Source organism: Triturus cristatus, chromosome 1_2 (genome assembly GCF_964204655.1).
Source record: "Triturus cristatus chromosome 1_2, aTriCri1.1, whole genome shotgun sequence".
Lineage (NCBI taxonomy): Eukaryota > Metazoa > Chordata > Amphibia > Caudata > Salamandridae > Triturus > Triturus cristatus.
Genome location: NC_140580.1, coordinates 867,106,645 through 867,130,627, shown reverse-complemented (window position 1 = coordinate 867,130,627; position 23,983 = coordinate 867,106,645).

Below are 23,983 nucleotides of genomic sequence, written 5' to 3'. Positions count from 1 at the left end.
AAGAAAAGCTAAATTAATTAACTCTACTCTTAGAAGCATCTCTGTGAAGGACTTTAGCATAATGACCCGTGGCCACAACTCAGAAGCATCCATTTCAGAGGCATCGTGTGTTTTTCCAAGCAGTCCAGCTGTTTTTTATCATCCCGCATGTCGCCAATGTCCAGCACTTCCACTAAGCAGGAAGAGCGAACATGTTATGCAATGAAGTGTGACCTCTGACACCCATGCGTCTGACACTGTTACGCACATCTCTGCAGTGAGCTCCAAGCAGACTCTGTTCATTCCTCTCTCATTTTCGTTATGTGGGGCAGAAGAGAAGAACAGCTTATTTCACATGAAAACTAGGGTTCTGAGGACAGAGATTAATCTACACAGAAACCCCCTCGACCAGACACAGGGCAAAGCACTGGTGGGAGAAGCACCCCCCTCCCCCCCGATTCATGGCGTGGAATCGATAGCACGCTTATGTTGTGCGTTGATCACTTCCAATCCATCTACAAACCAATTAGAACAAGAGAAACGAAGACCAGGCGCACATGCAATCACCCAACCTACAGGCTTGACGTCTTTTTAATACACACTGTAGCATAGTTTATTTGACCAAATCTGCAGCTATAAACAGCCAGAAGGGTCTGGTTTATTTTTATTGATGTGAGGCTGTTGGTTTTAAAACTGTCGGAGAGTATTTGGGTGAGGCGGAACACTCCTTCCTTCGCGACTTCCAAGTTCCAAAGGAACACCTCATTTTTGCCTAATTTTCTCTCTCGTTGCAATTGAATTCTGCATCAGCCAGAAAGAAGTAAGGCGACTGGCGCGGCTGCCCAGCACTCATGACTGTGCTTAAAAATGTGAGCGACTGATACATAATCATAGCGACCGTATTAAGAAGGTCAGAGGCCAGAGAAACGGTCTGCATTTCTGCACTCAGACTGCATAGAACCCGAAGTGCGAGATTAAAACTCCTGAGGGGTACACAAAGTTAACCCCAGCCCGATTGACTAAACTATTTGGAGATAACTGGATTTCTGAATACAAGAAATTCACAAAAGATGATTTTCAAGGCCCACATCCTTTGACTCCTACATAATATTACCCCACCAAAATGTAATATTACAGAGGAAAGGTTAGTTTCAAATTGTGGTGAGCCCTGAAAGTTTTTGACATCAAAAAAACATCAACAAAGACATTTCTATGTAGGTGTTCACCTTTTCACTTGGAGAGTTTAAAAAAAAAAATTGCTTTGCACAAGGACGTTAACTCTCCATTGTGCGTCATTAGAGAATACATTCCTTTCCCCATTGGGTAAACGTAAATTTCAGTACCAAACAAGGAATATGCAGAGCTTTCCAGAATTACGTCTGGAAAGCTGTGATTGGTGCAATTTTATAAGGGTAAAGGGGTAATGTTTGGAGACTTTCTCAAATGCATAAATCCATAGGCCCATAACAATTTTCCCTATACATTTTCAAATTCTAATAATTCAGCTTGTTTTATAGATTTAGTCATGATTTCCATTGTATCCTGAAATGCAATTTCGATTCAGTAACGTGACCTCCTGCTACTTTGACAGTATAGCCAGGGCTGCCAGAAATATGAGATAAGGGAAGAACAAATTATGCAACAGGGATGACAAAATTATGCAGAAGTAAAAGGCAATTATATATGTCGGTGTCATTTTGCTCTTTTGTCATTTTAACAAATATTGATATTGATCGGCAACTAAAATATGATAATTTACCTTTGAAAAGAGTCTGCAACTGTGTGATACCACCAGTTGATTTAGTACCTTTTGATTAGTTTAAACTACAATCAGTTTTCGTTGGAATCTGCAATTTATTAGGCCTGGGCTAAAATTTCGTTCCGTTCGCGGAAACTGCGATAATTTGACATTTTCGCGTTCCGCGGAAAGCGCGAAAATGTCCAAATTTCCGCATTCCGCAGCTTTGCGATAATTTGGTTCTTGCTCGCGCTGTAAAATAATACATTCTCGCGCGCGCGCGATCGCCTTACCTGAATCCCTGCGTTCGCCGACAAGTTTTCTTGATCCGGTCGCGTTCTCATTAATGAGATGTTGTATTGTTTTTAGCCATTTGCGCTGTCTCGCGAGAGTTAGTTCCCGCAGTGACGTCATGCGTCGCGCGATCACGTCTTTCTTCTCGCAATCATGCACGGCGAGACAATTGAAAACAAGATGGCCGCGCCCGCGAGCAACCGCATGGGTAAGTTGGCGAGCCGCAACCATGCAGAAAATCTCGCGAACATGCGGGAAAAAAACTTCTGCATCTTCGCGATATTTCCGCATGTTTGCGATAATTTTTAACATTTTCGCGATAACTTACGAAAGTGGATTTCGCAAATTCCGCCCACCCCTACAAATTATGTAGCAGATTGTGTACATTGTGGCAAATGCAGAAAGTCCTTAATTATGCGGAAATGGAGAACCACGTATTTCCAGGGGCCTGGAATATAGCTAAAGGGTACTGTTTCATTTCATGTATGTCAGGACTGTGCAGCCTTATAGGAAGACTATTAAGTTCTGATGTTTAATGTAAGAATGGAAAACGTCCCGGCAAAGTTGCTCAGTACAATCAGTAGCACATAACTCCCTTAAGTATGTCAAAGTAATATTGGAAGCTCGAATAATGGTGCACAACACATATTACATCCCACATGTGTTAGCTGCAATATTTCAAGGATAAGAAAACAGGATGGGAAACTCAACTTGAATGTTACATTGTATTTTTTTTTTGTGGTGTTATGTTATGTAGCATTATGTCATGATGCCACTATACGTTATATTATGCTTGGTGGGGGGGGGGTAACTTCACGTTAATTCAAAAGGCTGATTGTCAAGGTCCAGCAAACATATGGTAAATATACTGTATATTCAATTCAGTTGTAAGCTTTATTCGGTTAAAAATCACAAAACCATAAAAGCATGCTAAGATGATAAAAAACGTTGTACATCGCAAGATGATAAAATTCATTAAAAATAGAAATTCATGATAGAAAACATAACAATTAACCCCCCCACAGACTTTGTGTAAAAAATATCTAATTACAATTTTTCTATATATAGCTCTGTTCATTTTTTAAATTTGCCATGGTGTTTAACATCTCAATATTCGATAATATGATACAGGGAATAAAATACAAATTGGTAAGGCATATATTTTAAATCGTAAATAAATATACAGTACAATCATCATTTGTCCTATTATATCCTGGTTTCTTCATAGGCAAGTGCTTCAAGATATGAGTTATTATGTCTTATATTAATTGCCTTTGGATGAAAATTGCCACGGCGTTACAAACTTTGATATTACCTGGGCTACAGATATATTGAAAAGCAGGTCTATAGAAAAATAACCTCTCCTTTAAGAACAAAGGTCGTAAATATGAATTCCTAAGTTCCCTATAAAAGTTACAGAACAGAAAAAAAAGTAACATTGTCTGATTTCATTTACCGTCACAAGGGCCCTTTGGCAAATTTTGCCTCCACTTGCTCATTTTTGGGAAGGCTATTAAAAAATGAGCCAAACCCATCCGCAGTCTTATAATGTAAAATCTGTGTGTTGTATTTGTAACCTGCAATAAATAGTTTTGTGTCCCAATCCCAAAAATTCTCTCACAGTAGTCCTTTGTCTAGGGTTTCGTATTGGCATCTACTTCCCTCAACCAGTTACGTGAGTCCACCAAACTTCTTTTTAATTCTTTTTTATTGTATTCGAGTATTTAGGAGGGATTTTCTAGATCAACATCCTCAACACATTCCTTTAAAAGGTTTCTCATGTATATCAGCCACAGGATTTTACTCCCATGGTAAAGGGCAGTACAGTCTCTGATTACCTCTTGTGTAAACCTTGCACCTTCTTTGCTCCATATTCTATACCAAGCATTTAAACTTATAGTACTTATAAAATCACTAATATACGGTGCCCCAAGTTCTTTATGTACACTATATGTAGGGGTGGAATTTGGTACAACAAGCAATCTTTGTAAAAAATTATTTTCTTGGGTTTGGAGTGATGAGCAATTTGCCACGCCCCATAGTGCTGCTCCATAATAGGTTCCATTAAACATTGACTACTATATAAAGTCATAATTTCCCTAATAGGTCTGTAACCAATCTTTTTCAAAAATCTAAAGACTGCCTCAGTCGACCTGACAAGTTTTAATTTACATTGTTCAATCTGGGTTCTCCAGTGTCCCTGTGCATTGTAAACTAATCCCATATATACAAATGAATGTGTTGCTTTAATAGGAACATTATTTACATGGTGGAACTTTGGTTTTGGTTTCCCTTGTCCACACAACATTGAAAAAGTTTTATTCAAATTTAATACAAGGTCCCTATTCTGCATAAATTCAGCAAATTTTTCTATCAGGGACTGTAATCCATTTGCAGTTCTTGATAAAAGAACTGCATAGAGTAAAATTGGAACCAAGCGTTTGTCTACTCTTGGGGTGTCAGCCTTTAAATTTTGTAGCTCTGCATTCACTCCATTTACATATAAAAAAATAAAAGGGGGGCAAGGATACAGCCCTGTCTAATTCCCCGGGTTACCCTAATACTTGATGTACACTCTCCTCCAACCCCATAGCACACTCTAGTACTCAGACGACTATACAATTGTGAAAGATAATTCACAATATCATTTGGTGCCCCCATGTTAATCAACGTTTGCCATAGTTTTGAATGATTTACCAAATCAAAGGCACTTGTGAGGTCAATGAAACAATGGTGTAAGTGACCCTTTTTCACAATTGTATGTTTAGAAATAAGAAGGTGCAAATGTATGCACTGTTCTATTGTCCCTAGCTCCCTTCTGAAACCATATTGTGTTTCAGCAAGGATTTTGTTCTCCCCGCCCACAATTTCAGTCTCTCCAGCAATATCCTGCCCATTACTTTAGATGTTGTATCGAGAAGGGAGATTGGGAAGTAACATTTGGCGTTATTCCTATCTCCCTTTTTGAAGATTGGGACAATGATACTTTCTGTCCATGTTCTCGGAATCAAACCTTCAGCAATAGTGTTAAACACATTTTGGAACAACGTACCCCATAAGCCCACATTCTGTTTGAAGAGGTCTATAGGGACACCATCAACGCCATGTGCCTTTCCATTAGCACTTTTTTCCAAGGCCGATGTGACTTCCTTTTCAGTAAGGGGGTCTAAATTGAAGGTATCAAAATTTATAAAGATGTTATTATCATCTAATTCAGAAATATATATTGGGTCGCTATGTACTGCCAAACCAGGATTTCCTTATCTGAGTTAAAACCTTCGTAAAATGGTTAATCCACTCTTGGGGTTGTACTAAGCTTTCAATCTTTACAGCACTATTGCCTTTAAAACAGGGCTGGTTTATTGTTTTCCAAAAAAGGGAAGAGTCCCTAGTATTAGCTGCCTGTGTGAGCTTCTCCCATGCTTTGCTTTGAATCTCCCTCTTTCTTCTTGCCACTGTCAATTTATATATCGTCCTCCGATTTTTAATCTGTTCATTGTTTTTTGGTCTAACTTTCAACGCTTTCTTTAGTAGGTGGTTTGCCTCCGTACATTCTGAGTCAAACCAACTAACTATCTTTTTCCTTTTGTTCTTATTCTTAGCTTTTAAGCCCTGCAAAATTGCTGTGGTTATTTTACAAAAAGCCCCAATGTTGTCTTCATTTTTATTTTTTCTTCAGAGTTTTATATAGCGCAAACTTGACCCGAATCCAATCAGGTATCAGAGCGCTTTACATAGCACCAGTTACGTTACATTAGGACACACATTAATTCTTTTTTAGGCACGGGGAGATTAAGTGATTTGCCCAGAATCACAGGATGTTCAGCGTCATTACCGAGACTCGACCCCAGTTCCACAGGTCCGAGGTCGAGCGCCCTAGCCGTTAGGCCAACTCCTCTCCTCTGTTGTTGAGTCCCCGCTTTTACATAATTCAATATCGTTTTTACAATCACTCAGTAATCTCTCTATAAAATCGGTCTGATTTATCCCAGACCATTTGATCGAAACGCCATTTTCTCCCTGGGTTTTTATACGTTGTGCAAAACACAATCCTTCACTAGGGATATCATTTAATCTAACAGTTAAAAATACTGGGTTGTGGTCGCTTAGCTTTTTTCCACCTCCTTTTTTACTATCTGATTCTGGCCATGTACCGAGATTAATATGTGATCGATTATAGAACACTGGCCATGCCCTTCAAAAGTTGGTAACTCCACTTGTCCCTCCTGGAGCATCTGATCCACTACTTCCAAATTATATTTGCACAAAGCCCAGTTAATTGATTCCCCATACGTGTTATGTAGGAAATGAGTGTAGCTTTCTCCGGACTCATTCTCATATCCACAGTACTTCCCTTCGAGGATGTCGCATTTCCTGCTATTAAAATCTCCAACCCAAATCAAAAAGTAGTCACCCTTGGTCTGTTTTAAAAATAGATCAAGCTCCTTCTCAAGGAATAAGATTACTTGATTTCTATTACTATCGAATACATTATTATAGAAGTTAATTATCACAAAAAACTGATGGTCGATGGTATTTAACCACAGAAACTGGAAATAAGGTGAATCAATATAAACTTGCTTCAATGTCAGCGGGCATGTAACCGAAAGTAAAACAGCTAAGCCTCCCTTTGCCCTTCCACTTCGTGAGGGGGTTGCTTGTGTACTAATTGTTGAGTAGCCATCAACAAAGAAAGGTTCTGTGTGCCAGGTCATACCTTGGTATTCAATTTTGAATTGATGCCTGCAATGTTCCATGAAGCTGTGATCAGATTATAGGCCTGCAAATTTGATGTTAACAATAAGCCTTTATCAACAAGGGGAGACGTTTGTGTGCAGTCAGTCTATATCACTGCACCATCTAAGAGCTGAAAATCTATTAGACAAGGGCAAAGGTCTATGTCTATCAGCTGTCAATGGACCACTGTCATACTCTTTTGGGTTTCTTGCAATTGGTCTATAGAAATAACCAAGAGGTACCCCGGTAATATCACTTTTCCCATTATTTGCTGACATTTCTCCATCATTAGATATTTCTTCAAGCAAAACCTCAAGCATTGCCGGGTTTCGAAAAGAAACAACCACACAGTCTCCCTCTCTATTGTTCTGGTATCTCCCTACCCAGGGTACTCTTCTCACCATAATAATATTTATTACCAGGCTATCTAGATTGTGGAGAGAGTGTTTTGTAAACCAATGCAAGACCTTGTTCTTCAAATCTACCCAGCTTTCATTAACACCATCCTGCAGTACTGGAACATCTCTAAGGATAATAGTGTAAGGTGTAGCCTCAGGTGGTAGATGAAGCGAGCCTCGGTAGTTATATCTAGGTTCAGATCTTTCCATTGTTTTATCCTGTCTTCTAGTTATAGGGCATGTAGGGCTTGTTCTATCACGTTTAGGAATACTGGTGGTAAATGCAAATCTTTTTTTGTAGATTCCTTCACTAAATTATCTTCAATTTCTCCCCTATTTTTCTCATCATGCCTTAATACAGGTTTCACTGGGCCACGTACAGTCTTATTACCAACAATATTTCTCGTTTTATCATTTCCCACTGTTTCTGATGGATTTTAGTCCGATAGTACTTTCCCGTGTGATGACAAATCTGTAATGATTTTCAGGATCTTCACTACATCATCCTTAATGTTCCCAATATCTTTAGGAGATTTTTTTCAACCGTGTCAGTCTTCCCTAATAGTTTTTTTGAGGCTAGATCCAATTTAGTTGTACAGTCATTACCAATATTGGCCTTTATACCTCCATTATATTTAAGGGTGCGTTGGCTGCAAGTTTTTAGTTGAGTCATCATCTTTTCCTTTTACTAGCTGTTTGCTTTTAGCTATTGGTGGAATAAAATTACTTATATTCTCCGGGAAAGTCAGTATTTCCAATGGGTCAATTGATACACAAGGTGCCCCACAGGTGTTATGCACTAAAGCTGTTACTCTTTTCGTTTTGTTATTGTGGGTCAGATCTGCTTCTAATACATTCCCAGGTGGAGCCAGTGTGGTCTCATCTATCACAGTGGTTAATGCATTCTTTGTGGCTGCTAAATGTTCTTCAACATTTTCGATTTCACGATTAATTAGACCTATAGCATTATTAAGGTAGTTGGTTATAGGAGCACTCAATCTAGCCGTTTTGCTCTTGCTACTGGCAGCAGCACTCACGAGTTTCCGTTTCCCCATGTCTTGTGATGTGTTCTTTAGTTTGCAATATGATACCACCTTTCCACTACATAAATAGGGGTATTAATACAAGAGAAATGTTTAGAGTCTCAATCTCTTACCCCAGTTATCTGTATTTGCACAGCAAAATTCAGGGACGTGGCCCAGCCCAGCCTCTTCCGGTTGGTGACGGGCGCAGAAGGGCCTGCCCTTGGCACGGGCTTTACCCGGGCGCGGTCCGTTCACGCCCCTCACCGTGGGAGCCCGCTGGTGATTTTAAAGCGCTTCCTAGCGCTGTGATTGGCTAAGCGGCTCCGGCCGCAAAACGGTAGATTCAGGAAGGCAGCTGGTGGCAGGACCCACGCTGGGGGAGCCTGCTTGTGATTTTAAAGTGCTTCCTAGCGCTGTGATTGGCTAAGTGGCTCCGGATGCAAAATGGAAGATTCAGGAAGGCAGCCGGTGGCGGGACCCGCGCTGCGGGAACCAACTGGTGATTTTAAATCGCTTCCTAGCGCTGTGATTGGCTAAGCGGCTCCGGGCGCAAAACGGAAGATTCAGGAAGGCAGCTGGTGGCGGGACCCCGTATATTCAACATCATTATGTAATATTGAGGCGGACAATGCAAGCTAACACTATCAAACACAGGAAAACATGTAGCCGATTATGCCAAAGATATCTTGTAAAGGCACTGCTTGTAACTTCCCTTCTTCAGAGCAATGGAGGTTCTGCCAGGCATGCAAATTCACTGAAATGGATGCAGTGTGAATTTTCTGAGTCTTTTAACGGCTAAGGGAGGTTAATAATGTTGTGGGCTACTTATCCTGCTCTTCACAGAAGAGTAACAATGATGCTGGTGTTGATGAAGTTGATAATGATAAAGATGGCATTGACTTCAAAATGATTTTGGATTGCTTTTGATCAGGTCACTTTGTCACCCTCCCTCTGGCTTAATTATTTAGGTAGTACACTAGTAACCTACTATGCTGACATTTCAAGACTGACTTCCATCTCATTTCTTCCAGCATTTGGAAGATCTTTAAAAGTGTGTCATTGACCTCAGGTGCTGCCAGGAGTTCTTTATCTATGGTTTCTTGTCTCTTGTCTGCCTCATTGACTTGCTAGAGCAAGATATCACCTTTGAGGATTAGGTAGACTTGGACTGCAGGTACGATTGGGCTCAGGAGACAATCAGTTTTGCCTATGGTTTGGAGAGAGGTTCAACAAATTATTCTACAAATCATCACTTACAAAACATCTTCAAACCTTAGATTTAAACTACTAAATGTGCATTCTCTTATTCAGCTTTTCTGCAGGGTCATATCACTACGTTTTTCTTCATATCGGCAACTCACTGTGATTGTGACCAACACATGGCTCCTACAGATCATCTCCATTGATCACGTACACTTTAAAATATACCTTTTCAAGGATCAATGCCACTGACCCATTTCCTTTCTGGCTAAAGACAATGGCAATTTGGGAACTGGATGTTGCTGAGCTGTCACAATGTGGCTCTTCTTCCCACCCGCTTAGAAGGCCTGTGTGAGATGTCTTTTCTTTATTGGAAGGAAAGAGAAATACCTCTGGACTATGATAAAAGTTGCAGGCCCTTAAAAGGGTTCCTTGCAGTTATTGCAAGATGATTGGCATCCATTTCACACCATGTAATCTGATGCTTGGGTGCATCATGTGAGACCTTTGGGATGCCTGCTTTTCTATTCCAATATATAAGTGCCACTTCCAGTTCCTGAAGTTTGAGATGCAGGGAAGGAGGAGGAAGGTCCTCTGCTCCCCTTCAGCCTTTCCTCCACCCCTTGGTGCTTTACCAAGATGCTAAGGATGGTTGAAGCACACCTTCATGCAAGGGGTGTCGATCTCAGTATCTGTGTGGAAAATGTCCTACTCTTGAATCAGTCTTGTTCCTAATCGGCCCTGAATCTCAACATGGTGATCAGTCTGTTGCACAAATATGGCTTCTTGGTTAACTTTGTGAAGTCGCCGTGCTTTTATGCACAGATCCCAGACTTTGTGGGGTTCAAAGTCAACACTCACAGATGCAACCTGCAGCTTTCCCAGGATTCATAAATAATTGTTTACAGCCTTAACAACGTCCTATGAAAAGGAGGATAAAGTAATAAAGGTTTAAGCACTTAATACCAAATTTACTGTCTTTAATACAATCTTAGATTGTCTATGCATTGAAAATTGCATCGTCCTCGTTTCTAAGTGCATTTCTAGATGTTCTGTGTGAAGACGGTTATAAGACAATGTTGTTTTAACTTGATGTTATAGCATAAACATGTTTTTTCTATACCTAATTTCAGTGTGGTAATACTATAAATCAACTCTGAAACAGTATTCCACAGATGATAACCACTTTGCAACGCTCAGTTCTACTCAACAGTATTATTCATAACTTTTATGCACTCTCACCCGATATATTACAATGAACGCAAAACATTATTAAAAAAAAGAATTTCTTAATTTTGTTATGATTACAGTCGCGCGACACTATTGCAATTTTATTAACACATTTTATGGCCTATTACAGGTAATTTTATGTAACTATTGTTTGGGCATGGCAGTTTTTTGCTTTTGGAAATTGGACTTCACACACAAACAAAATAGATACAGCATAGTAAGCTTTGGTTGTCCACACACACACACAGACACATACACACACACACATAGACACGCAGTAGTCAAGCTTCCTTCCTATAGAACAGATTCACTAGAGTGCAGTTGCAGTGAAAGCAACTATCGACCTAGAAAACAATTACAATGAAGACACAGATTAGATATCCACCATAAAATATGGCAATGATTGCAATATTCTGTGTTACCTTCTACCGACCATCTGAAATACCTTTTCATGAGACTTGGCAACATCTCACACAAATTAAGATTTCACCTGTCAAGAAATGTTTCATGGCTCTTGTAATATAGATCAAATCTTAGTAACATCTTGGTGTTAGATCTTTAAATGGACGCATACTCCCAGACAAACCGCCTGGCCTATCATACTTAACTTCATCTGGGACATTTCTAATCGGCTACACCTTTGTCATTCTCCCCCTGCTGCACACTATGTCCTCCATTGGATTTGAGGAGAAAATGGAGAGAGACAACCAACCACAAGAGATGACCCTTGCTTTAGTCCTGGATGACCATGCATGTGTGGCTGATCAAGGGATCAAAGGACACACAATCAATCTCAAACGCGTCAGGTGCACCTTAGTCACCTTCTCATTACTGGCCTCAGGAGCTAAACTACTGGCATCAATTCATACACTGGCAGAAGACCCTCTGTCTTGCTGGGAAAGGTTCACCAAAGAATTTGCAAGCCAGAACGCTAAGCCAATCCTAGCCAAAAAGAAGACCAAAGCACAAAATACGACCCTCTCTCAAGGAAGGGAAAGCAACTATTCAATAAGGAGGGCCAAAAGGAAGGTAAATACACTGTGGAGAGGTCTTATAAAGTCGGTAATGGACTCTTCAATACTGCATAATCTAAGGGAGGTGAGAAGAAAGTTGAAAGGGGAGAAAAAGAACAGTCAAAGAGAGAAATGGAACTCCTTCTGGTCACAATTACTGCATGCCATCAAGTCAAACAACTCTGTGAACTTTGGCGGACCAGACACAGAGTTGGCAGATATCTTCCAAATGCAGCTTCCTCCAACATCTCAAAGTCAACTTGGTATCATTTCCTGCTTGACCACTTCAATCTGTAGGCACAGATGGACGAGGCTTACACTCAGGGAGATGACTCGGAGCCAATTAAATCCCTGTCAAAACAGCCCTGGACCAGTGACTGTAATTCACCTTGGTGCACTGTCACCACAAGTCTAGTCCAGAAACAAATTGCAAAGGGCTGCAGAGAGGGGGCACCAGGCCTGGCCAGAATTACACCTGCCATCTATAAGGACGACCCAACATTCTGGGCACAACTAACACCACTTTCCTCCACCATCCTGCAACTAAATCGCATTCTGCCAGATTAAACTGGGTTCACAAAGCATCCAGGGACCTCAGTCAACATAATGGCACTCACCCTATTAACTGACCTGGCAAAGTCCAACAGCCAACAATTCTACTGAGCTTCATCAACTCCAATTCAGCATTCAACAGGGACAACCGGGGGAGGCTTTGGTGGAAATTGACCTACCTTAACCCGAGTGGCTTACTAAGGGCCATGGAATTACTGCATAAAGACAAATGGGTTAGAATTAAAAATTGGGGAGGGCTCCCGCTTGTCCAGGTCAATCAAAACCACGCAAGGTCTCAAGCTGGGCTACATCCTTGCTCCAACATTATTCAACCTGTTCTTATCAGATCTTACCCCCGGCATTAATCACAGTCAACTCCCACCCGCCCAATCTGGGGGGGTTTCAGATCTTGAATTAGCTGTATGCAGACAATCTAGTCCTGATTTGTAGAACCAAGGTTGGCCTGCAGCGCCTTCTTGATGCAACCTCAGCCCATTCAACAGGGAATGGATTGACAGTTAACAGACCAACAACTAAAATCCTAGCAATTTAAGGCACTAGATCACAAAAACCCACTTGGTTTCTAAACAAAGAAAAGGTAGGGTCAACTAAATGTTTTAAGTACCTCGGAGTCTACTTCAACAAGAAAGGGAGGTACAGTGATCAATTATAAGAAATCAGAAAGAAAGGGCAACACTCTGGCCTTTGGCCTTAGGTCTCTGTACACAAAATCAAAAGGTCCTACATCGTGCCTGCAGGTGGCCCAAGCACAGGTTATTCACAGGTTCTTCAAACCTTAACATATGGAAGCGAGGTTCCTATGGGGTGGGACAGCGCAATGTTGGACAAAAGGCTACTTAAGATCTGCAGATCAATTTTCCAGCTACCCTCCCACCCATCTCCATCCCAGATTAGGCTGGAGTTTGGCATTGTTAAGCAGTCTCTGGCACGGCAGGCAGTCTTCACGATATGTTGCCATAAACTTAAGTAGGCAAAGGAAGTCTCACTGGGCTGTTACCTTTGGTCCAAACTGGAAACAAAGCACAGTTTCCCGGCACAGACCTACCTGTTGCTCGTCTTGAGCACCCTTGGTCTAACGAGCACTTGGGACCTACCCATTAGCCATGAAGAGTTTAAAAAGCTGGCAAAAGCAAGCACACAAATACTCTCACTGCTTGAGGACAAGGACTGCCTGTCTCGATGCAAAAACGGCCAAATGACGCTTTAAGACTACACAGTGCTGAAAGTACAGAGCTACTGAAGCAAACCCTATAACGATTGGATGAAGGTACAGTTTATGAAACACAAGATGGGCATATTACTGACCATAAATTACTATCCAGCATGGAAAAGACGGAAGGTGTAGGAGAGCTGTCGTCTATGCGACCAGGGTCAGGAAGACACTGTCCATATACTCGGCTTGTGCCCATACTTATGGAGGATTGACGGGATCTCCTACGAAGACCATGGAATGACCAAGGCATTAGGTCCTGCAGGGAGGCAGTGCTGACCTGCTTTTAACCCTCGGCCATCAGGTTGTGTATTGGTGAAATTCCTCCAGAGATTTAGGAAAAGGTTGAGGCCACGGTTTCCAGCAGATGAAGGGGTTGTGGGTGACTAGATAGTATATAGCTTTTTATTTAGCTTAAACCGCTGCTCTTGACTCATTACGTGTTTGTAGGCTTTACAAGCTAGGCAAAGTATTTAGATGCCAAACCTGTTGTACTCACTCCTTCCATGATAACGCCCATCATACCCTACTTACCCTGTCCTCTGTCAAGCTTTTTAATCTTCGTCGCCTCTACCGTTCCTCATTTAGAACATCAACAAAGCCTCCGCCCCTGGCTCATTACATGCATGAAGGCTCACTTGCCGGTTAAAGTATTTAGATGCCTAGGCCGCTGCACTCACACTTTTCTCCTATAACTTTCACTGCACCTTAGTCACCCTGTGCTCGGACGCTGTTTTATTTGCCGTCGATCACTAGTCGGAGCGCCAATGAGGTTTATTGCACTTTACCTGCCACACCTGCACTTTTGCAGTTTTATTGATTATAGCAATTGCTTAATTATGCAAACCCGTATCCAGCTGGGGGAGGGGGCATGCTAAGCAAATCGGCTGCACTCTATTGGCGCGCCTTATTTATATATATCCCGGCAGTCGAGATACCTGGCACACATAGCCTTTGGGCCGATTCACCTCAATCTACAGGGCAGGTAAAGAGTCCCTTTTTTAAAATCTTTCTACAAAACATTGCTCTAGATGGATTCTGATCTTTCAGTGACAATGATGATGGCCCCATGTGCTTGTTTTATGTATTTATTTAATGTATTCATTGTGTACTTTATTACAACGGTTTTAATAATCAAGCAATAACGATTTATTATTGTGGCAACATCTGACCAAACAGCTTCAGGCCTCAAGGGTCAGTAAAAAGTCCAGCAAGAAAAGTTAATCTATTAGCAAAGTTGACCTAGCAAACAATAGGTACTTCCGGTTGGAAACGGGGCACCTTCGACCACAGCGACGGGGCCGCCATGCTGCAGGACTGCATTAGGTGTGTTAGAAACTGGGACAATGTTTTGAAAGCAGAGCGCTTCTATGCCTCTTTGACAGCTCTGTAATAACTGGAGCTTAACTTTCATTTCCATATAAGAGCGGAGTCCCTGCCTGACAAGCCCCCATTTCCCCCACATTGCTTCTCTTTTCCTGTCATGTCAACAAGTGCAAATCTATAACCTGAAAGGCAGACACGTAAATCTGCGAATGCAGGTTTTAAACTTTAACGAGAGACTAATGGAAATAAAATGCAGAGAAAATGCAAAATTCAACCAAAACGTATTTTTATTACGGGGGCGATGTGTTCTAAATAATAAATAAACCTTGCATGTTTTACAGGGCTCCTTTATATGCGTGAATATTTAAAACATTCAGAAATATGGAATATGCATTTGCCTTGGACAAAGAAAAAGCATAACCTTTTCACAGAAAACAAGGGCTGCTGCTGCCGGATCATAATGTGGAAAACAGAGAGGAATGCATTTTTAATGGGCACGAGGCGCAGGCATGAGATAGATTATCAAGTGTGAACATATTTGTAGACAAACTGATCCGACAAGCTACATCGATGCAGTTAAAACGAATTTGCTTGTGAAATAGGAAAGTGTTCTAAATATGTTTAGTTGGCACAAAAAGAGAACAGGCGATGTTTTAGCTTTCTTGGCACTGGTACAACTTTGACTGCAGTTGCAAATGCACCTTTCACTTCAGAAACTGTTTGCAAGATTAAGACAATCATATGCTCGGAATAATGCTAGAATGAATGAAGATGATGTGTTATGATGTAGTTACTATGTTAAAATTATGTTTCACTTCTCAACACAGCAAATGTGAGTACTGGGTGAGAACACCAGCTTAGGCACTCTTAGGTGAAGCTGCGTTTCCCAAAACAGGACGTGCATTGGGAGGTATTTTAGTGAATTATGTTGTATTGGTCTTTAGTATTTATATAGCCACTCTGCTTGTGCAGTGTGGAACTCTCACGATCTCGTCTGGTATTTTGACTAGTAGTGAATGTTTCTTGACCCACGGCTTAGAAAGGTGGATCACTGCCAGAGCTCTAGAGAGCCTCTCACACTGCTGAGCTTGGAAATGTACATAGTGACAAACAACATTTGCTCAAAAGGCCAGAATTAATTCAAGTTTTTCACTGAAGCAATAAATTGCCCTAATCAAGGCCTCACGATCTGTTGGGGTGCAAAGAGAGACAGTAAAGTAGAAGCCTGTGTTCTATTAATTTTCTCAATTATTGGGACATTTCTGTGTTGCTTGCTATCATTTAAAGGGCAATGAAGTGTTGTGCATTCAACATAAGACAGACAGCAACATCAATTGTGCAGTACTGTAGAGAATTTCCTAAAGGCACTTATAGAATATTGGTGGAGTCACAGAAATTGTCCATAGGATAGGCTGTCCCCCATAGAATGGGATGGAAACTGTCAATTGATAGAAGAATATTTCCGTCAGTTTTATTCTTAATGAAACTCAGTTTTAAGAAGACCTTGCAATAATAACATTAGTGGGTTTAGGAAAGCCAATTCTTTATTTGAAATTGTGGGGGTACATTTCAGGAGTACATTTTGACTGCTGATTCATTGTAATAATTCCTGAGCCCTCTGTCTGCTTTCATGCCAGATCATAAATATGTTGATAATAAATTGAAGCCAAACGTTTGGGTTATCTTTAATGGGATTACTATCTGAATAGATGAAGTCCATTTTAAATGTATGGGCACATAAGCGTCGTAGGCTAGGAGCAAAAGTGCTTCTCATGGATGTCCCATAAGCCTATAAATATGTTTTCTCTTCAAATTTGGAAAAACATTTTTTTGTTAGGGTAATTCTGGCTATGTCGGGTTAAAATGCCTAGGTGTTTGATTTCCCAATCACTGTGATTGAGGAGTTCTTTGATTACTCTGAGAGAGTTCTCTAAAAGACTTCACACAAGACATCACTGACAACAAAATCGCATATTTCAGCACTAATGATACTATTGGCATCACTGTATGAAGAAGTATAAGTTATGAGACAGAGAATAGTCCACATAGGTTTATCACAAAATGTATTTGTATCAATAGAACTAGGAGGCCCAAATCTTGCCCTCTCCTCTAGCCTCCATGTTATCCACCATATTTTTTTTTTAATGATTTTTGCTCATCACATCTTTGCGAAATTTCCATTAGCTCCACAGTTCTTACAATTATTCCCCTTGTTGCTCTCTGGATTTTTGCAGTCACATTTGGTGCAGTTCTCTTCTGTTCTATACTCCCTTTAAATGTTGACATTTCACTATATTTCGTGAAATCCTCTGTGTTTTAATGTTTATCACAGTTAAAGCATCGTGATTTGCCTCTTGAAGATGGCATAATTGCTTAATATTTTTGTGCTGTGGCTATTGGCTGATCTGAGATGGAATTCCTGCAAGCCAATAACCTTTCTTGTACTTGATTTGCTTAACAGTAAGAAACAACCTAATTCCTGATAATTCGATCTATCAAATGGTCATCTTTGCAGCTTGCTTCTAGGTTTTGTAATGCTTCGATTTATCGTTCTAGTTAGAAATGGCATTTTTAGTAGGCTAGGGCGTGGGCCAAAGCCAAGCAAAAATCACCACTCTAGTCAGGATGAGGGAGTTACATGTCTAAAATAACCCCTGCTCAAAAAGCATTTGCACATTACCAACAGTAATACAGTGTACGCACTACAAAAGGACAACACACCAGTTTAGAAAAATATCCAATATTTTTATATATTTAAAACAAGACCAAAAACGAAAAAAAAATCCACAATACTATACTTAAAAGATCACAGTACAATAATACGTTGATTAAAAAGAGTTCCTTGTGTGGGTAGCTCCGTCTGGGCTACCACGGCGTCGTGAACACACAAATCCCAAAACAGTTCTGGCTGACCACGTGGTCGCAGGCCAGCTATCGTGTCGGGACGACCCACAAACAGTACCTTTCAGAGATGCAGGACGATGGGGCACTTGAAGTCACTCGCGTTGCAGGTCAAGCTCCTTTCTGATGTGATCAGGTGCGCTAGTGCCAACAGGTGTCGGGTGCTGCGGTGCGAAGCGCAGCGGTGTGTGGTGCATCCAGGTCATGGTGCGAGCAGCGGCTCGGTGACGGCTTCAGATGCCGTCGTCGGTGAGACCAGGGTCATGGGGCGAGATGGAGGCGGTGCTCGTCACCGTGCTAGCAGGTTGTGATGCCAGCAGCGGCATCGTCGTGGCTGACGCGTTGTCATCGGCTGACGAACTGGAGTCGATGACACTGGCGTCGGTGGGCCAAGGCTGCGGTGTGGCATGAGGGTGGTGCATCGTGTAACTTACAAGCGGTGCCCCTGAACCACGGTGCAAGCAGCTGCATCGATTTCAGCGGGAAGTGGCGGTGTCAGAAAGGCCATGGCGTCATCGTGTAGCGAGGAGGTGCAGAGTGCTGTGCCCATAGGTCGCGGTGCGAGCAGCATCTCAGTAATGGTGTCAGCAGGCGGCGTCGGTGAGACCAGAGTCGTGGTGCGGCATTGCAGCGGTGCCCTCTGCGGTGCCCTCTGCGGTGCCAAAGCTTCGGTGTGAAGCAAGGCGGTGCGGAGTGCGGTACCCACAGGTCGCAGTACGAGCAGCGGCTCGGTGATGGCGTCCGCAGGCGTTGTCAGTGAGACCAGGGTCGTGGTGCGGCGTTGCGGCGGTTCCCTCTGCGGTGCCTTCAGGACACAGGGTTGGCCGGGTCATCATAGGCGTCGTTGAGGTGGCAGTATGAAACACACAGTCCCCAGTGCTGCGGGTCGAAGAACCTGGAGTCTTTGAAGTTCCTGAGACTCCGTGAAGAGGGGGCAAGCTGTACTTCAAGCCCTTGGAGAGTCTCACCAATGCGGTTGTAGAAAGTCCAGTCCAGGCCTTTCACTGCCCAAGACAGAAGCAGCCACTGCAGGTCAGCCCAGCAAAGCACGCAGCAAAGTAGTCGTTCCTCTTAGCAGCTTCTCCGGCTCTTCTTCTTGGCAGTCTTCTTGATCCAGATGAGTTCTAAAGTTCAGGGGTCTGGGACCCAGTATTTGTACACAAACATCCTTTGATCTTCCAGGCAGAGGGTGTCTGTGTCTGGCCAGAACCAGTCGGGCCTTCTCTGGCGTGAATTCCTGGCAGGAGGTGGAGATGGCTTTGTCAGAGGCAGACCAGGTCCTTTGAGGTGCAAGGAAATCTCCTCCCTCTTCCTCCCATCGCAACCCAGGTCTATTTAGCCCTTTCCTGACCTACCTAGATTATCGGAAGCCACCCTGCTTCCTAGCCATCTGTCGTCCAAAACCCAGACAGGCAATCCACATTCCAGCAGAGGCACATGGGAAGAGCGAGCAAAATAAAACCCACTTTCTAAAAGTGGCCTTTATGAACTCAGAATGAAAAGGGCACCATCGCTAAAGGCTGCATCTTTAGACGCTGAGTTCGGGCATACCAAACTTCATTCACTTATACCTTTTTCGGGCTACATACGTGGGTGGCACAATCCGTGCCGCAGACCCACGAGTAGTGGTCGACTCACAAACCCCGAAACCGCTGCGCCAAACTCTCACCTGGAAGAAGCAGCGGCACCAGCCAGCCTGCGCACTCACGCAACCAGAGCCACGACCCACTGGCTAACCCAGCAGGCTCAGGTGAGTCGCCCACTCAAACCCTCTGTGGCTCCTGGAAGCGGTGAAAATGCCGGCCTGCTGGTGCTGCCCACCACGATCTCCAGACTGGCTCCTCCACTGTCTGAAAGTGTCTCCAATGCGCTGAGCAGGAAAACTGTCCCTTCCACTCGACTTTCACTGCGTCTGTTGATTGACACTGCACACGCAGGGGGGAAAACAAAACTGCTTGTTTCGCAGCGCATGCCCCTACCTCTGTATCGCGTGAGGTTAATCCCCTCCTGCGTGCAGCAAAATGCACTGCCCGTGCTCCTACACGCCACCTACTCTTCTGTGTAACAGACCATGCATGCCCAAAATTGCACCCCTGCGATCACACCTGATATTTAACAACTGTTTGAACAATTCCCCAAGGTGTGCTGTTTACTCAATGCTATCCCGTTTTGTCTGGTTGCCCAGAATTCCTTTGTGCCTGTTTGAACCTTTGCAATCGCAGGCCAACAAATTGGTGTGCACCCACTGCCTGCCCCTCTGGCTGCCCCCTTTGGCCTAACACACTGGAAAACAATCGCCGCTAGTGCGCCGCGCCTCCCCCTGGGCTTGAAATATTGCCAATACCACCGTAAACATAAAGCGCTGTGCGCTGGTTGCTCCCTTGACGAGCGCTACGCTGTACGCGTTTGTCCCTTTACTCGCGCCTCACAGCTTGCACACCTATGCACTCCAAAAACTGAAAGCGCGTCACCTCTGTTGACTTTATGCTGCCGGGAGACCGCCTCCCCCTTACCGGCTTCCGCAGCTCGCTTTAGGTCCTTCAGCTCCCTCCTTGCGATGCCACCTTCACGCTTGGCTTTCCGGCTCCGACGAGAGACACACGACCGCTCCTACCGCCGCACTGAGGCTCCGCTCCTGAAAATCCGTTCCACTGCAGGCCTGGTATCCTATCCTGTGGGGAGCAAGGAATAAGATACTGTTCTGCTCCCCACCACCCCCTCTTAAAGGGGGAGCCCAGGGCAGGCCAGTCTAGACGGTCTGCCTGGCCGTCGGCTCGGCGTTGGACCGGAAGCACTAAAGTGCTTTCAGTTCATGCTCTACCTCTACACTAACCTCCCTATAGGTCAGCCTGGGGCTGGGAGCGCCGCGTCATCAACTGGCGCGGTGACCCCCCTCCACCCTGCCACCTTCCCCCAGGGCCTGGTTCAACCGCCATAATGGCAGCGCTGGCTATTCTAGGCCTCGGCCTTGCCCACTCTCTCTTTCTCTCTCTCTCGCTCTTGCTTTCCCTCCCCCTTCTCACTTTGACTATGGGTTCCTGTAATTATCTTAGAGTGTGCTGAAAAGCTTGGTAGCGTGCTGGTGACACTAGCAGGATTGAACTGCTAACGTTACCCACCTCACATGCCCTTTGCAGTCTGCTAACACATATTTGAGCAGCGCGCTGAGCACATCTATCGATAAGCCCTTTCCTGGGCTGGCCTTATTATTAATGCTGCATACTCATTCCTGATGTGTTGGATGGCTGCCTGGGTCCTGTGAACACCTTCAACCTCATGCACAAGAGCATCTTCTATGAGCGCTGCACTGACAACAAGAGCTGGATGGTCCAGGACTTGCTGGTAAGGCGCAAGCACATACATACATGGGTTGTAAACTTTGCAGCACTGAGGAAAGTCCCACCAACAAGCTGCTGGCCCTGGCATGGATGAAGGAGCCCACCACTGGCAATGCAATTGCCATCCAGGTAGGGATCGCAGACCTGCAGCAGACGGTGAGTGAGCGTGCCTGTCGGCCAGTGGCCAAGAGGAGCCTGACACTGCGTGAGACTGGAGGTGAACTAGCGAGTGAGGGAACAAGACCACTGATGAGTGTGCCTGACAGTGCGTAAGCCTGGTGGTGCGTGAGCCTGTGAGTGTATGAGACTGGAGATATACACATCTGTGAGTGAGTGAGTCTGGAGGTGCATGAGACTGGAGGTGAACTATCCTGCAAGGAAGTGCTCCAGGTAATAGGTGAGACTGCAGATGACTGAGTCTGTAAATAGACAAGTCCACTGCTCAGTGAGCTTGGGGGTGCAGTTGCCTGGACACGAATGATCCTCTATGAGTGTAAGCCCAGCGGAGAAGGGGTGAGTGTGGAGGGTGACAGAGCTTTCTTGTCAGACACTCAGCTTTGTATGAGCCCATTGTTGAATGAATCTGTCAGTGAGCGAGTGCATTGGTGATTGTGTATCAAGTTTACAGAGCCTGGAGATGTGTGTGCATGAAAGAGAGTGATTCTGTCAGTGAGTGAGCAACACAGTGGATGAATCTGGTGTGCACAGAGCTGTGTGTGAGCTTATTGACACGTGAGCATGGCAGGGAGTGTGTATAATAGTGAGTGAGCATGGTGGTAAGTGAATACAGCCAGCAGTGAGGGAGCCTGTTGGTGAGCGAGTGCAATGAGTGAGCATGATGGCAAGTGAACCCAGTGAGGAGTGAGAATAGTAGTGAGCACACAGTGTAACTCTAGCAGCGAGTGAACCTGTCAGTGAGTGAGTACAGCAGTGATCGACACCAGCGTTGAGTGAGCCTGTTGGTGAGCGAGCATGATGGGGAGTGATTCCAGTGGTGAGCAAACATAAAACTGAGTGAGCACATAGCATGAGCCTGTAAGTGAGTGAACCTGTCTGTGAGTGAGTGCAGCTGCAAATGATTCAGGCTGCTGGGACCAGCAGTTAATGAATCACAGTGGGGAGTGCTAGCTTTCTGTGTGAAAACACTGCCTGCCGCCAAGTGCTGTTTTTCACTTTATTAAATGCATTTTGATGTTTTACTGAAAATGTGCATTTATATTTTTGGAAAGATGGTGTATGCATGCACTTCTAAATAATATTGAAGAGATTCGTTCAGAACTGTTAGGTGGTACTCATAGGAGGGAGTATCTGAGCAGAACTCCCACAGACTGAGCTGCGAGGTGCCCTCAGAGTACTTGAGGGGATATGTCCTGACAGTGCTAATGATTGGTGAGCACACTGCGGAGGGGATTTGGTGGTCTTAGTCTTGTGGTTATTCTCTGCTTGTTGGGAAGCAGCAGTTCTCCAGAGTCCACAGACATTTGCAATTTCATTGGGAGGAGCGCCGTTGATTGGTTGCACTGGCCTGCACATAAACACTGCCGCTTTTCACAGAGTTTCAATTTTTGGAGGTAGGATGAAAGTGGGGCTCTGGGGGATAGAAGGCCGTAACTCCACAGCAGGCCAGGCATAAGACAAAGATGGGCAGAGGCAGACGGCTCCTTCTAATGAGATTCAGGATTGCTGATGACACAAAATGAAAGTCACTTATCATGTGCATCATATATGTGGTGTAGGTTGTTATTACTACACACTGAGCTTTAGAGTTGCACAGGAGAGATTTTGTACAGTGCACACTCTGAACTAATGCATGTCAAGGTGATGTAATGTGTGATAAGGAAGAAAGGGGAGAATTGTGCTGCAGAATTTATAGCTCTTGCTAACCCAGTGTGGGGCCCGGCAAGTTATGCCATTTAGGATGTGTGGATGGAAGTGTTTTCTTTGGTTAGTGATCCCATGTAGGAAGTGTTTCCATGTCTTGCCTGATGAACACCAAGGTGCGGTTATCATGTTATTAATTGAAAGATCTTGAAGCATGGTGACAATCTAAATCCAAAGCCATTCCTATCAGTATTTCAAGGGAACTCTAAGTATTTAGTTCAAACCACAATATGGGCTCAGAAGAAATTCGGCATATGAGTCAGTGAAACGCTGGTCGTGGGGGGTCTCTCAAAAAAATGTTTGAGATGCTTGGCCTCTATTAGCTCATGACGATTTTCACTGATCAGAAGTAGCTCTCACTACAGAAAAGGTTGGAGATCCATGGAGTAGAACATTTCTTTGATCATCTTTTTATAATTTGGAGAGGGTCCGGGAATACTGCTGTTGAGTTTGCCAGTAAAATTAATAAGAACTGTCTCAGTCCCCATTTCACTAGCTCTATAGGTTTTGAGGATGTAAATTTTCTTTAGAATCAACTGTGTATGTGAACAATAGCAGATTTCACACTATACAGTACATAAAACCTACAGCGGGTAACATAATTTTGCATGATACCAGTTTCCATCCTAACAACGTGCAGATACCTTATGCGGAAAAGTTGCGTCTTAGACATAATTGTATTGACATTGAGGAAATGTGGAAAGCACAAGATGAATTAGCGAAGAGGTTCTCACAGAGAGGATATACTCATGAAGTAATTCTGTCTGTTAGACATAAGGCCAAAGCCAAAAATGGAAAGGATCTGTTACTCTCTAGAAAATGTAAACTCCAGAGTTTAGACCAGGAGTTTCGGATGATTACAGCTTTCAGGAAAAAACATGGGATGACTAAGAAAATACTCACCGAGCATCGGCATTTTAATGGAAGTGATTCTCTAAGTGGAAGCAAGGATTCACAACAGGCCACTAATGCCCTTCAAAAGAGCTAAACCCATGAGTCAAGAATTGGTCTGGGGTAATCCTTAAACTACAATACAGAGCACTTAGTTATTGAGCAGCCGTGGTTTCAGAAAATACCCTAATTGCAAGACGTGCAAATATGGAGTGAATAAGACTGAGCTTATGTACACCCAACCAAGTT